Raw genomic sequence first — 14,956 nt, 5'->3', positions numbered from 1 at the left:
GCTGCTCTACCAATCGTCAAGGTATACGCTTATAGAGCAGGCCTATCTAATGTATATAATTATAATTATATACATTAGATAGGCCTGCTCTATAAGGGTATACCTTGACGATTGGTGGAGCATCTTAGCATACATTTGTGATTTTTTTTACAACAGAGTATTTTTGACCTCACTGTGCTCTTTTGTGTGTTCAGTATTACTGTATACTGTGCTTCCTGTTGCTGTTGCTTCTCAACATGTGCTACTTAGAGACACAAAAGAAAGACTATCTTAAATGCTCTGTATGGGAGACATCATGGCAGCTAGTCTTTTCTCACCAGCTCAGAGACTATTGTAAATTAGAGGCAGAACCTGCAGATGGACTAAAATTGTTAGAAATGCAGGAAGAAAGTCATATAATGGCCAGAAATAATGTTATTCCTGAAGAGCACATCTATTTTTTAAAGCTACCTCAAATGACATGTACATTTGAAATTAATTTATTTAGTAAATCACGTCATATTCACATTAACACAGTCACTCATATTTAATAAAAACGTTTAAAGGGCTCATTTACACAATCATATTTTTCAATTTTTGGTTAATTCTGTAAACCATTTATGACACAGGAATGCAAAACAGCACTTGCATATTGACATATGCGCATTTTCAATACTCAGGTTTTTCATTTTTCAAAACACAGCATGCGATATTACATAAATATTAAGGAACTAAGGCTAAATACTGAATTAACATTGATATTAAAACCCATCTCAATACAAACAAGCAGTGCAATTTTTATTTGTCAGTAAAATGCTCAATTTTTCACCTGGTCATCTGAATGAGGCCAAGCTCCAATCAGTAAAACATTCCATCATCTAATAAAGATGATCTATTGAGGTATGGAATAAAGAATTCATACAATCCTTAAACACATATCTTAATTAAATATGACTCAGTTCATTGATTGCACAAAATCCAGATCTAATTCGAGCCCTGATACAGAAACTCTCTGGGCCTCATGATGCTTGTGTGCTCATCTGAGTACCTGCGTGTAGACAGTGTCGACAGATGTGCATAAAGCATGCGATTGTAACACCGCCACTCCGACATCAGAATCTTCCATAGGCATATAACATACATTTAATCTAAAGACTAAAGTCTGCTGCTGCACATATAATATTGCCCATTTATTACATTTGACTTATTGCATTTATGGATTTAATTACCGATGTTAAATGAGAATTACAGTCAGAAGTACGGTGATAATCAATGCAGCCAGTGATTGACCTTCTCTCCTCACTAGAGCATTGACTGCTTACACATTAGTACAATACAGTGGTGAGGTGAGGAATGGTGTTTATATAGTAAAGCCCATTAAAATGACCCTGGCTGTCTGCTGCAAGACTTAGATGGGAAACAGTTCTATAGGAGCAATTACTGCAGTACTTCTCGCTTTTCTAAAACATGACTCTTAATGCCAACTGAATGCCTACATAGATGCCTATAGGTCATACATGATGAGAATGTCAGTCCCGTGCCTTAGTGTATATATATATATATATATATATATATATATATATATATACATACATATATGTGTGTATATATATATATGTATATATATATATCTCAATTACAAAACAAACAGGAAGGAGAAAGCTATTTATCTGATGATTATTACATATCCCTTCCAATATAAAAAAAAAACCCAATGTAAACGCAAAGAATGCATTAATGAATGTCCTATGGCTAAATACCAGGATTCTCTCTGTGGATGGCAGCACTGCCCTCCCTGCCACTGTGCCAGCTGTGCCTACTCACCCCTAGTGACATGATCTTCCAGTCCTTGAAACTCGCAGGAGCACATCAGATACTCTGGAACCTGCAGAACTGCTCCCAGCTGCAAGCCTCTGTGTATATGTCACGTGTGCCCGTCTACACGTTGCCATAGAGATTCAACATAGATACAAATGTATTCATGCAGCAAAAGAGCCGGGGCTCAGTGAGAGCACTCAGATGTCACTGAGACGAATACAATGCATGGCGGAAAAGAACGACCTACGGCACATCGCTACTTAGTGCATGGCGGTGCCCATCCCGGCAGGCAGAATTATATGCCCAAGAAAACAGAGCAACCCACAAAAAAAGAACCAAAAGATGCAATAAATAATAACAATATTAAAAAAAAAATCTTACAATTCATAGGATACATGTGCAAATAAAATCAGACACAAACTGCAACCACTCCAAGAATAAGAGTATGGGTCCTGCTCACAAGAGCTTACAATCTAAAGCCACGGTCACACATTCAGTATTTGGTCAGAATTTTACATCAATAATTGTAAACCAAAACCAGAGGTGGGTGAAAAATGGTGGCGCGTGTGTATTCTGCATCGTTGTTTGGATGCCAAAACCAGGAGCGGAACTTACAGAGAAAAACTATAATTGAACAATTGACTCCTGTTCTGTGCTGTGGAGACACTCCAGATTGGGGCATAAAAATGCTGATGAAATACTGATAAAAAATAATGATGTGTGATTAAACCCTTATACTTTTATACTTTTCCTCTGATTTTTCCACTCCTGATTTTAGATTGCAAATTCTGATGTAAAATACTGACGAAATACTGAACGTGTGACTATGGCCTCATAGAAGCAAAAGTAACATGTTATCAAACCTTCTGTAATTTAAGTTTTTATTATTCACTGATCTCATATAAAGCCATAACTTGCCCTTGCCACATTATTGATAATTCGGCTCCAGACTGTGTTCCCCAAAGGCTTACGATCTACTTTGCCTATATCTTGAAAATCACCCTATTAACATTGTGTTTAGCAACCATTTTAGTCTGATAAGAGGCTGACTATATCATTTCCATTGGGATTATTGACAAGGAGTCCAGAAAAATGTCTGCTTCCATGATCTCTCCTTTATCTTCCACATCTCTATCTCCAATTCTGGAATTTCTACAAATCAGTATATATATATATATATATATATATATATATATATATATATATATAATCTGTGAATGTGTATATACATACATATATTTAATCAATAGCTTTGGACTTCCACACTCTTCGCACTTGAACAAAAGACCCCGGTGCCCTAAGTGAGGACCATCCTTGGCACAAGTAGGACACTAGATATGTCCACTATTTATTACTCGATCCATTGTACATAGAAAGCCAACTCTAAACATGGTGCTAAAGCTCAATACACCAGAATCTGTAGAAAATGCCAGTTCCCATCAATCACACCCTGGGATCAATACTGCAGAGTGATCTGTAATAGCAGCACATTTACTGGGCATCTTTGTGGGTTTTCCTTACTGCTGCTCAGCAAGTAACATTTTGACTTTGCAAATGAGAGATTTTTGCAGCAGCTGATGAAGGAGACAACAGCTTGTTCTAGCTGATGAGAGAGAAATCCATTATTGCACTCACCAGTTTGCTGTGCAGTGAATTAATGCCCGGTGACAGCACAGGCACTAAATCCGGAGACGTTCCTGGAATCGGATGTTCATCATGTTCCTCCATTGAGCACCTCCTAGCACTACCGATCCGGCTCACATGCTTGTGGCACTGCTGCCTGGGCTGATGCTCTGCCTGGAGCCTCCTTCCCTCCTGTCGGCTGCTTAGTGCCTCGATGAGTTCTGGCAGAATGTGTATTCAATGCTGTACTCTACTCCTGCCGACAGGGGCCGCCACTGAGCCTTCTTCTTCAATCCCAATTGTTTTTAACAACTGCTCTGATGAAATTCATGTACTGTATATTCTCACATATACAATTTTTATACAATAGCTGAGAAATAATAGCCTGACATTATTCATGATCCAAAAGTAAATGAAACATTGTTTTGAAAATCAGGGAGGTATCTCCCACTTTATATTTTGTTTTACAAATTTGAACTTTGACTTGTTGACTTGTGTCATGTGTGGCATATATATACAGTGGGGCAAAAAAGTATTTAGTCAGTCAGCAATAGTGCAAGTTCCACCACTTAAAAAGATGAGAGGCGTCTGTAATTTACATCATAGGTAGACCTCAACTATGGGAGACAAACTGAGAAAAAAAAATCCAGAAAATCACATTGTCTGTTTTTTAACATTTTATTTGCATATTATGGTGGAAAATAAGTATTTGGTCAGAAACAAACAATCAAGATTTCTGGCTCTCACAGACCTGTAACTTCTTCTTTAAGAGTCTCCTCTTTCCTCCACTCATTACCTGTAGTAATGGCACCTGTTTAAACTTGTTATCAGTATAAAAAGACACCTGTGCACACCCTCAAACAGTCTGACTCCAAACTCCACTATGGTGAAGACCAAAGAGCTGTCAAAGGACACCAGAAACAAAATTGTAGCCCTGCACCAGGCTGGGAAGACTGAATCTGCAATAGCCAACCAGCTTGGAGTGAAGAAATCAACAGTGGGAGCAATAATTAGAAAATGGAAGACATACAAGACCACTGATAATCTCCCTCGATCTGGGGCTCCCACCCCGTGGGGTCAGAATGATCACAAGAGCGGTGAGCAAAAATCCCAGAACCACGCGGGGGGACCTAGTGAATGAACTGCAGAGAGCTGGGACCAATGTAACAAGGCCTACCATAAGTAACACACTATGCCACCATGGACTCAGATCCTGCAGTGCCAGACGTGTCCCACTGCTTAAGCCAGTACATGTCCGGGCCCGTCTGAAGTTTGCTAGAGAGCATTTGGATGATCCAGAGGAGTTTTGGGAGAATGTCCTATGGTCTGATGAAACCAAACTGGAACTGTTTGGTAGAAACACAACTTGTCGTGTTTGGAGGAAAAAGAATACTGAGTTGCATCCATCAAACACCATACCTACTGTAAAGCATGGTGGTGGAAACATCATGCTTTGGGGCTGTTTCTCTGCAAAGGGGCCAGGACGACTGATCCGGGTACATGAAAGAATGAATGGAGCCATGTATCGTGAGATTTTGAGTGCAAACCTCCTTCCATCAGCAAGGGCATTGAAGATGAAACGTGGCTGGGTCTTTCAACATGACAATGATCCAAAGCACACTGCCAGGGCAACGAAGGAGTGGCTTTGTAAGAAGCATTTCAAGGTCCTGGAGTGGCCTAGCCAGTCTCCAGATCTCAACCCTATAGAAAACCTTTGGAGGGAGTTGAAAGTCCGTGTTACCAAGCGAAAAGCCAAAAACATCACTGCTCTAGAGGAGATCTGCATGGAGGAATGGGCCAACATACCAACAACAGTGTGTGGCAACCTTGTGAAGACTTACAGAAAACGTTTGACCTCTGTCATTGCCAACAAAGGATATATTACAAAGTATTGAGATGAAATTTTGTTTTTGACCAAATACTTATTTTCCACCATAATATGCAAATAAAATGTTAAAAAAACAGACAATGTGATTCTCTGGATTTTTTTTTCTCAGTTTGTCTCCCATAGTTGAGGTCTACCTATGATGTAAATTACAGACGCCTCTCATCTTTTTAAGTGGTGGAACTTGCACTATTGCTGACTGACTAAATACTTTTTTGCCCCACTGTATATATATATATATATATACACACACTATATAATTGTCTAAGGGTCACTTCCGTCTGTCTGTCTTTCTGTCTGTCACGGATAATCATTGGTCGCGGCCTCTGTCATGGAAATCCAAGTCGCTGATTGGTCGTGGCAAAGCGCGCGCGACCATTGCCACGACCAATCAGCAATGGACACAGTCCGGCGGCAAAATGGCCGCTTCTTCCTCCCCGCAGTCAGTGCCCGCTCCATACTCCCCTCCAGTCAGCTCACACACAGGGTTAATGGCAGCGTTAATGGACCGCGTTATGCCACGGTGTAATGCACTCCATTAACGCAGCTATTAACCCTGTGTGACCAACTTTTTACTATTGATGATGCGCATGTAGCATCAATAGTAAAAAGATCTAATGTTACAAATAATAATAATAATAATAATAATAAAAAAAAAAAGGTTATTCTCACCGTCCGACGTGCGCGCTGTCCTCGGCAGTGCAAGCGGCAGGTTCCGTTGCAAAGGATGCTATGCGAGAAGGACCTTCCATGACATCACAGTCATGTGACCGTGACGTCATCACAGGTCCTGCGCTCATACTAGCCCTGGGACCGGAAGCTGCCGCGTTCACCGCACACAGGCGCCAGGACTTCATTTGACCTTCGGAAGGTGAATATATGTTCATTTTTTATTTTAAGTCTTTTTTAACCATGCATATAGTGCCCACATTGCTATATACTACATGGCCTGTGTTACAAACTGCGTGGGCTGCGTTATATACTACATGGCTGCTATATACTATGTGGGCAGTGTTATATACTATGTCGGCAATGTTATATACTGCGTGGGCTGCGTTATATACTACATGGCTGCTATATACTACGTGGGCACTGCTATATACTATGTGGGCAGTGTTATATACTGTGTGGTGTTATGAAAGGCAATTCCGTATCACAATGGACATAGAGGTCAGAGCACATACAGTGATCTGACAATAACCCAAAATCATAGAACGAGCTCTGAGACGTGGGAACTCTGCAGACCGCAATCCCTAATCCTCTCCAAACAACACTAGAGGCAGCCGTGGATTGCGCCTAACTCTGCCTATGCAACTCGGCACAGCCTGAGAAACTAACTAGCCTGAAGATAGAAAATAAGCCTACCTTGCCTCAGAGAAATACCCCAAAGGAAAAGGCAGCCCCCCACATATAATGACTGTGAGTAAAGATGAAAAGACAAACGTAGGGATGAAATAGATTCAGCAAAGTGAGGCCCGACTTTCTTAACAGAGCGAGGATAGGAAAGATAACTTTGCGGTCTACACAAAACCCTAAAGAAAACCACGCAAAGGGGGCAAAAAGACCCTCCGTACCGAACTAACGGCACGGAGGTGCACCCTTTGCGTCCCAGAGCTTCCAGCAAAACAATTAGACAAGCTGGACAGAAAAAATAGCAAACAAATAGCAAAGAAGAACTTAGCTATGCAGAGCAGCAGGCCACAGGAATAATCCAGGGAAAATCAAGTCCAACACTGGAACATTGACAGGAAGCCAGGAACAAAGCATTAGGTGGAGTTAAGTAGAGAAGCACCTAACGACCTCACCAGATCACCTGAGGGAGGAAACTCAGAAGCCGCAGTACCACTTTCCTCCACAAACGGAAGCTCCCAGAGAGAATCAGCCGAAGTACCACTTGTGACCACAGGAGGGAGCTCTGCCACAGAATTCACAACAGTACCCCCCCCCCTTGAGGAGGGGTCACCGAACCCTCACCAGAGCCCCCAGGCCGACCAGGATGAGCCACATGAAAGGCACGAACAAGATCGGGAGCATGGACATCAGAGGCAAAAACCCAGGAATTATCGTCCTGAGCATAACCCTTCCATTTAACCAGATACTGGAGTTTCCATCTTGAAACACGAGAATCCAAAATCTTCTCCACAATATACTCCAATTCCCCCTCCACCAAAACCGGGGCAGGAGGTTCAACAGATGGAACCATAGGTGCCACGTATCTGCGCAACAATGAACTATGGAATATGTTATGTATGGAAAAAGAATCTGGGAGGGTCAGACGAAAAGACACAGGATTAAGAACCTCAGAAATCCTATACGGACCAATGAAACGAGGTTTAAACTTAGGAGAGGAAACCTTCATAGGAATATGACGAGAAGATAACCAAACCAGATCCCCAACACGAAGTCGGGGACCCACACGGCGTCTGCGATTAGCGAAACGTTGAGCCTTCTCCTGGGACAAGGTCAAATTGTCCACTCCATGAGTCCAAATCTGCTGCAACCTGTCCACCACAGTGTCCACACCAGGGCAGTCCGAAGACTCAACCTGTCCTGAAGAGAAACGAGGATGGAACCCAGAATTGCAGAAAAATGGCGAAACCAAGGTAGCCGAGCTGGCCCGATTATTAAGGGCGAACTCAGCCAAAGGCAAAAAGGACACCCAGTCATCCTGATCGGCAGAAACAAAGCATCTCAGATAAGTTTCCACGGTCTGATTGGTTCGTTCGGTCTGGCCATTAGTCTGAGGATGGAAAGCCGAGGAAAAAGACAAGTCAATGCCCATCCTACCACAAAAGGCTCGCCAAAACCTCAAAACAAACTGGGAACCTCTGTCAGAAACAATATTCTCTGGAATGCCATGTAAACGAACCACATGCTGGAAGAACAATGGCACCAAATCAGAGGAGGAAGGCAATTTAGACAAGGGTACCAGAAGGACCATCTTAGAAAAGCGATCACAGACCACCCAAATGACTGACATCTTTTGAGAAACGGGAAGATCTGAAATAAAATCCATAGAGATATGTGTCCAAGGCCTCTTCGGGACCGGCAAGGGCAAATGCAACCCACTGGCATGAGAACAGCAGGGCTTAGCCCGAGCACAAATCCCACAGGACTGCACAAAAGTACGCACATCCCGCGACAGAGATGGCCACCAAAAGGATCTAGCCACTAACTCTCTGGTACCAAAGATTCCAGGATGACCAGCCAACACCGAACAATGAAACTCAGAGATAACTTTATTCGTCCACCTATCAGGGACAAACAGTTTCTCCGCTGGACAACGATCAGGTTTATTCGCCTGAAATTTTTGCAGCACCCGCCGCAAATCAGGGGAGATGGCAGACACAATGACTCCTTCCTTGAGGATACCCGCTGGCTCAGATAAACCCGGAGAGTCGGGCACAAAACTCCTAGACAGAGCATCCGCCTTCACATTTTTAGAGCCCGGAAGGTACGAAATCACAAAGTCGAAGCGGGCAAAAAATAACGACCAACGGGCCTGTCTAGGATTCAAGCGCTTGGCAGACTCGAGATAAGTCAAGTTCTTATGATCAGTCAATACCACCACGCGATGCTTAGCTCCTTCAAGCCAATGACGCCACTCCTTGAATGCCCACTTCATGGCCAGCAACTCTCGGTTGCCCACATCATAATTTCGCTCAGCAGGCGAAAACTTCCTGGAAAAAAAAGCGCATGGTTTCATCACTGAGCAATCAGAACCTCTCTGCGACAAAACAGCCCCTGCTCAGAAGCATCAACCTCGACCTGGAACGGAAGAGAAACATCTGGCTGACACAACACAGGGGCAGAAGAAAAACGACGCTTCAACTCCTGAAAAGCCTCCACAGCAGCAGAAGACCAATTGACCACATCAGCACCCTTCTTGGTCAAATCGGTCAATGGTTTGGCAATACTAGAAAAATTGCAGATGAAGCGAAGATAAAAATTAGCAAAGCCCAGGAACTTTTGCAGACTTTTCAGAGATGTCGGCTGAGTCCAATCATGGATGGCTTGGACCTTAACAGGATCCATCTCGATAGTAGAAGGGGAAAAGATGAACCCCAAAAATGAAACCTTCTGCACACCAAAGAGACACTTTGATCCCTTCACAAACAAAGAATTAGCACGCAGGACCTGAAAAACCGTTCTGACCTGCTTCACATGAGACTCCCAATCATCCGAGAAGATCAAAATGTCATCCAAGTACACAATCAGGAATTTATCCAGGTACTCTCGGAAGATGTCATGCATAAAGGACTGAAACACTGATGGAGCATTGGCAAGTCCGAATGGCATCACTAGATACTCAAAATGACCCTCGGGCGTATTAAATGCAGTTTTCCATTCATCGCCTCGCGTGATTCGCACAAGATTATACGCACCACGAAGATCTATCTTGGTGAACCAACTAGCCCCCTTAATCCGAGCAAACAAATCAGATAACAATGGCAAGGGGTACTGAAATTTAACCGTGATCTTATTTAGAAGGCGGTAATCTATACAAGGTCTCAGCGAACCATCCTTCTTGGCACTGGCGGACACAGTCAGAAAAGGGCCCCTGTGCAAGAACAATATATGGGCCCTTTGCAGCCCGAGAACTCCTAAAAATGCAAAATTGCACTTGCTTTGGAGCAAGAAATGGGCCCCCTTAGCTCTTGGGCCCCTGTGCGGCCGCACAGGTTGCACCAATGGTATGTCGGCCCCTGCTTCTTGGCTACAAAAAAGAACCCTGCTCCTAATGGCGACGATGACGGGCGAATATGCCCCTTCTCCAGGGATTCCTTCACATAACTGCGCATAGCGGCGTGCTCAGGCAAGGATAAATTAAACAGTCGACCTTTTGGGAATTTACTACCAGGAATCAAATTGATAGCACAATCACAATCCCTATGCGGAGGTAGGGTATCGGACTTGGGCTCATCAAATACATCCCGGTAATCAGACAAGAACTCTGGAACCTCAGAAGGGGTGGATGACGAAATTGACAGAAATGGAACATCACCATGTACCCCCTGACAACCCCAGCTGGACACCGACATGGATTTCCAATCTAATACTGGATTATGGGCTTGTAGCCATGGCAACCCCAACACGACCACATCGTGCAGATTATGCAATACCAGAAAGCGAATAACCTCCTGATGTGCAGGAGCCATGCACATGGTCAGCTGGGTCCAGTATTGAGGCTTATTCTTGGCCAAAGGCGTAGCATCAATTCCTCTCAAGGGAATAGGACACTGCAAGGGCTCCAAGAAAAACCCACAACGCTTAGCATATTCCATGTCCATCAAATTCAGGGCAGCGCCTGAATCCACAAATGCCATGACAGAATACGATGACAAAGAGCAGATCAAGGTAACGGACAGAAGAAATTTTGACTGTACTGTACCAATGGTGGCAGACCTAGCGAACCGCTTAGTGCGCTTAGGACAATCAGAGATAGCATGAGTGGAATCACCACAGTAGAAACACAGACCATTCAGACGTCTGTGTTCTTGCCTTTCAACTCTGGTCAAAGTCCTATCACACTGCATAGGCTCAGGTTTAAGCTCAGGTAATACCGCCAAATGGTGCACAGATTTACGCTCACGCAAGCGTCGACCGATCTGAATGGCCAAAGACATAGACTCATTCAAACCAGCAGGCATAGGAAATCCCACCATGACATCCTTAAGGGCTTCAGAGAGACCCTATCTGAATATAGCTGCAAGCGCAGATTCATTCCATTGAGTGAGTACAGACCACTTTCTAAATTTCTGACAATATACCTCTATCTCATCCTGAGCCTGACAAAGAGCCAGCAAATTTTTTTCTGCCTGATCCACTGAATTAGGCTCATCGTACAGCAACCCAAGCGCCAGGAAAAATGCATCAATATTATTCAATGCAGGATCTCCTGACGCAAGAGAAAACGCCCAGTCCTGAGGGTCGCCACGCAAAAAAGAAATGACGATCCTAACCTGTTGAACTGGGTCACCAGAGGAGCGAGGTTTCAAAGCCAGAAATAGTTTACAATTATTTTTGAAACTCAGAAATTTAGTTCTATCTCCAAAAAACAAATCTGGAATAGGAATTCTCGGTTCTAGCAAAGAATTCTGAACCACAAAATCTTGAATATTTTGAACTCTTGCCGTGAGCTGATCCACACATGAAGACAGACCTTTAATATCCATTGCTACACCTGTGTCCTGAACCACCCAAATGTCTAGGGGAAAAAAAAGGCAAAACACAGTGCAAAGAAAAAAAAATGGTCTCAGAACTTCTTTTTTCCCTCTATTGAGAATCATTAGCACTTTTGGCTTCCTGTACTGTTATGAAAGGCAATTCCGTATCACAATGGACATGGAGGTCAGAGCACATACAGTGATCTGACAATAACCCAAAATCATAGAACGAGCTCTGAGACGTGGGAACTCTGCAGACCGCAATCCCTAATCCTCTCCAAACAACACTAGAGGCAGCCGTGGATTGCGCCTAACTCTGCCTATGCAACTCGGCACAGCCTGAGAAACTAACTAGCCTGAAGATAGAAAATAAGCCTACCTTGCCTCAGAGAAATACCCCAAAGGAAAAGGCAGCCCCCCACATATAATGACTGTGAGTAAAGATGAAAAGACAAACGTAGGGATGAAATAGATTCAGCAAAGTGAGGCCCGACTTTCTTAACAGAGCGAGGATAGGAAAGATAACTTTGTGGTCTACACAAAACCCTAAAGAAAACCACGCAAAGGGGGTAAAAAGACCCTCCGTACCGAACTAACGGCACGGAGGTGCACCCTTTGCGTCCCAGAGCTTCCAGCAAAACAATTAGACAAGCTGGACAGAAAAAATAGCAAACAAATAGCAAAGAAGAACTTAGCTATGCAGAGCAGCAGGCCACAGGAATGATCCAGGGAAACACAAGTCCAACACTGGAACATTGACAGGAAGCCAGGAACAAAGCATTAGGTGGAGTTAAGTAGAGAAGCACCTAACGACCTCACCAGATCACCTGAGGGAGGAAACTCAGAAGCCGCAGTACCACTTTCCTCCACAAACGGAAGCTCCCAGAGAGAATCAGCCGAAGTACCACTTGTGACCACAGGAGGGAGCTCTGCCACAGAATTCACAACAGTGTGGGCTGCGTTATATACTGCGTGGCTGCTATATACTACGTTGCCAGTGTTATATACTATGTGGGCAATATTATATACTGCGTGGGCTGTGTTATATACTGTTTGGCCTGTGTTATATACTGCGTGGCCACTGTTATATACTGCATGGCCACTGTTATATACTGCGTGGCCTGTATTAACGCATCGGGTATTCAAGAATATGTTGTGGCCTGGGCTATATACTATGTGGCTGCTATATACATACATATTCTAGAATACCCGATGCGATAGAATCGGGCCACCATCTAGTATATATATATATATGTGTGTGTGTGTGTGTGTGTGTGTGTGTGCGCGCGTGCGCAGGTGCTTCTAACAAAATTAGAATATCATCAAAAAGTTAAATTATTTCAGCTCTTCAATACAATAAGTAATAATAGTAATAATAATAATAAGTGAATAATAAATGAAACATATTACATAGAGTCATTACAGAGTGATCTATTTCAAGTGTTTATTTCTGTTAACGGTGGTGATTATGGCTTACAGCCAATGAAAACCCAGAACTCATTATCTCAGTAAATTAGAATTATTAACAAAAAACACCTGCAAAGGCTTCCTAAGCATTTTGAAAAGGTCCCTTAGTCTGTTTCAGTAGGTGCCACACTCATGGGGAAGACTGCTGACCTGACAGATGTCCAGAAGGCAGTCATTGACACACTCCACAAGGAGGGTAAGCCACAAAAGGTCATTGCTTAAGAAGCTGGCTGTTCACAGAGTGCTGTATCCAAGCATATTAATGGAAAGTTGAGTGGAAGAAAAATGTGTAGAAGAAAAAGGTGCACAAGCAACTGGGATAACCACAGCCTTGAAAGGATTGTTAAGAAAAGGCCATTCAAAAATTTGGGGGAGATTCACAAGGAGTTGACTGCTGCTGGAGTAATTGCTGCAAGAGCCACCACACACAGACGTATCCAGGACATGGGCTACAAGTGTCACATTCCTTGTGTCAAGCCACTTCTTACCAATAGACAACGCCAGAAGCATCTTACCTGGGCCAAGGAGAAAAAGACCTGCACTGTTACTCAGTGTTCCAAGGTGTTGTTTTCAGATGATAGTACATTTTGCATTTAATTTGGAAATCAAGGTCCGACAGTCTGGAGGAAAAGTGGAGAAGCACACAATCCAAGCTGCTTGAGGTCTAGTGTGAAATTTCCACAATCTCTCATGGTTTGGGGAGCTATGTCATCTGCTGTCGTAGGTCCACTGTGTTTCATCAAGACCAAAGTCAGCGCAGCTATCTACTAGGAAATTTTAGAGCACTTCATGGTTCCCTCTGCCGACAAGCTTTTTGGAGATGGAAATTTCATTCTCCAGTAGGGCTTGACACCTCTTCACACTCTCAAAAGTACCAATACCTGGTTTAAAAACAACAGTATCACTGTGCTTAATTGGCCAGCAAAATCGCCTGAACTTAACCATATAGAGAATCTATGGGGTATTGTCAAGAGGAAGATGAAAGACACCAGACCCAACAATGCAGATGAGCTGAAGGCTGCTATCACAGCATCCTGGAGTTCTTCAGACAATGTGGCGTCAGCTGATCCCTAATCGCCGTGGCATGCGATTAGGGATCAGCTGACGCCGCACAGTCTGAAGAAGGCGGAGGGAGATGAGTGAGAGGCGAAGATATGCACTGCGCATGCCCATGAATCCCAGCCCCGCAGTATGAATAAATCAGAAGACACTGTGGGGCGGGATGTCGGGCAGCGCGGCCGCACAGGCGCAGTCAGCCTGACATCAAATGATGTCAGAAAAGGGGCAGCGCTAACTGCGCATGCCCAAGGGATAACATAACAGCGCAGGCTCCGGGACAGATTCAAACAATGCTGAGGAGGCGACGCATGGCGCCAAGGGGGGTATGGATGACGACTGTGCTGCATCTGATTAGGAAGTAAAGTCCCGCCTCCCTGGCGATTTCCCGGTATAAGGGGGCACATTTTATAAGTGTTTATTTCAGCGTGTGCAAGGAGCATAACTAAAAGAGACACCTTGTCCAAATGCAGCATTAGTGCTGCACAAGATGCACTGTGACGGAGCTCCAGAGATGCAGTAGGTAGATGGGAGAAAGTTCCACAAAGTCAACTATCACTGCAGCCTTCCACCAGTCGGGCCTTTATGGCAGAGTGGCCTGATGGAAGCCTCTCCTCAGTGACATATGAAAGCCCGCATAGAGTTTGCTATAAACACATGAAGGACTCCCAGACTTTGAGAAATAAGATTCTCTGGTCTGATGAGACGAAGATAGATAATTCTAAGCAGTATGTGTGGAGAAATCCAGGCACTGCTCATCACCTGCCCAATACAATCCCAACAGTGAAACATGGTGGTGGCAGCATCATGCTATGGGGGTGTTTTTCAGCTGCAGGGACAGGACGACTGGTTGTCATTGACATCTGATTCCTCTGATCTGCAGTACATGATTGGCATAGTTTCCAGCATTGCCCAGCATTTTCTTTACACCCTATGCACCAAGCACTTTACTAGTGTGTTT

The 14,956-nt window shown here is 43.7% G+C and overlaps 1 protein-coding gene across 2 annotated transcripts in view; it reads right to left on the bottom strand.

Moving 5' to 3' along the window:
• TMEM200C (transmembrane protein 200C) overlaps nucleotides 1–3,663 on the bottom strand; it is a 225,489-nt gene extending 221,826 nt beyond the window's left edge. The window contains exon 1 of one of the 2 annotated variants that reach the window (XM_069731081.1): nucleotides 3,433–3,663. The gene's annotated coding sequence lies outside the window, so the exon portion shown is untranslated. Of the gene's footprint in view, nucleotides 1–1,803; nucleotides 1,875–3,432 lie in introns of those variants that run through there. The other variant, XM_069731082.1, reaches the window with a different exon arrangement.
• Between the last annotated feature and the right edge of the window lie 11,293 nt (nucleotides 3,664–14,956).

Source organism: Ranitomeya imitator, chromosome 6 (assembly GCF_032444005.1).
Source record: "Ranitomeya imitator isolate aRanImi1 chromosome 6, aRanImi1.pri, whole genome shotgun sequence".
NCBI classification, from domain to species: domain Eukaryota; kingdom Metazoa; phylum Chordata; class Amphibia; order Anura; family Dendrobatidae; genus Ranitomeya; species Ranitomeya imitator.
This window is presented reverse-complemented; position numbering and strand designations above follow the sequence as displayed.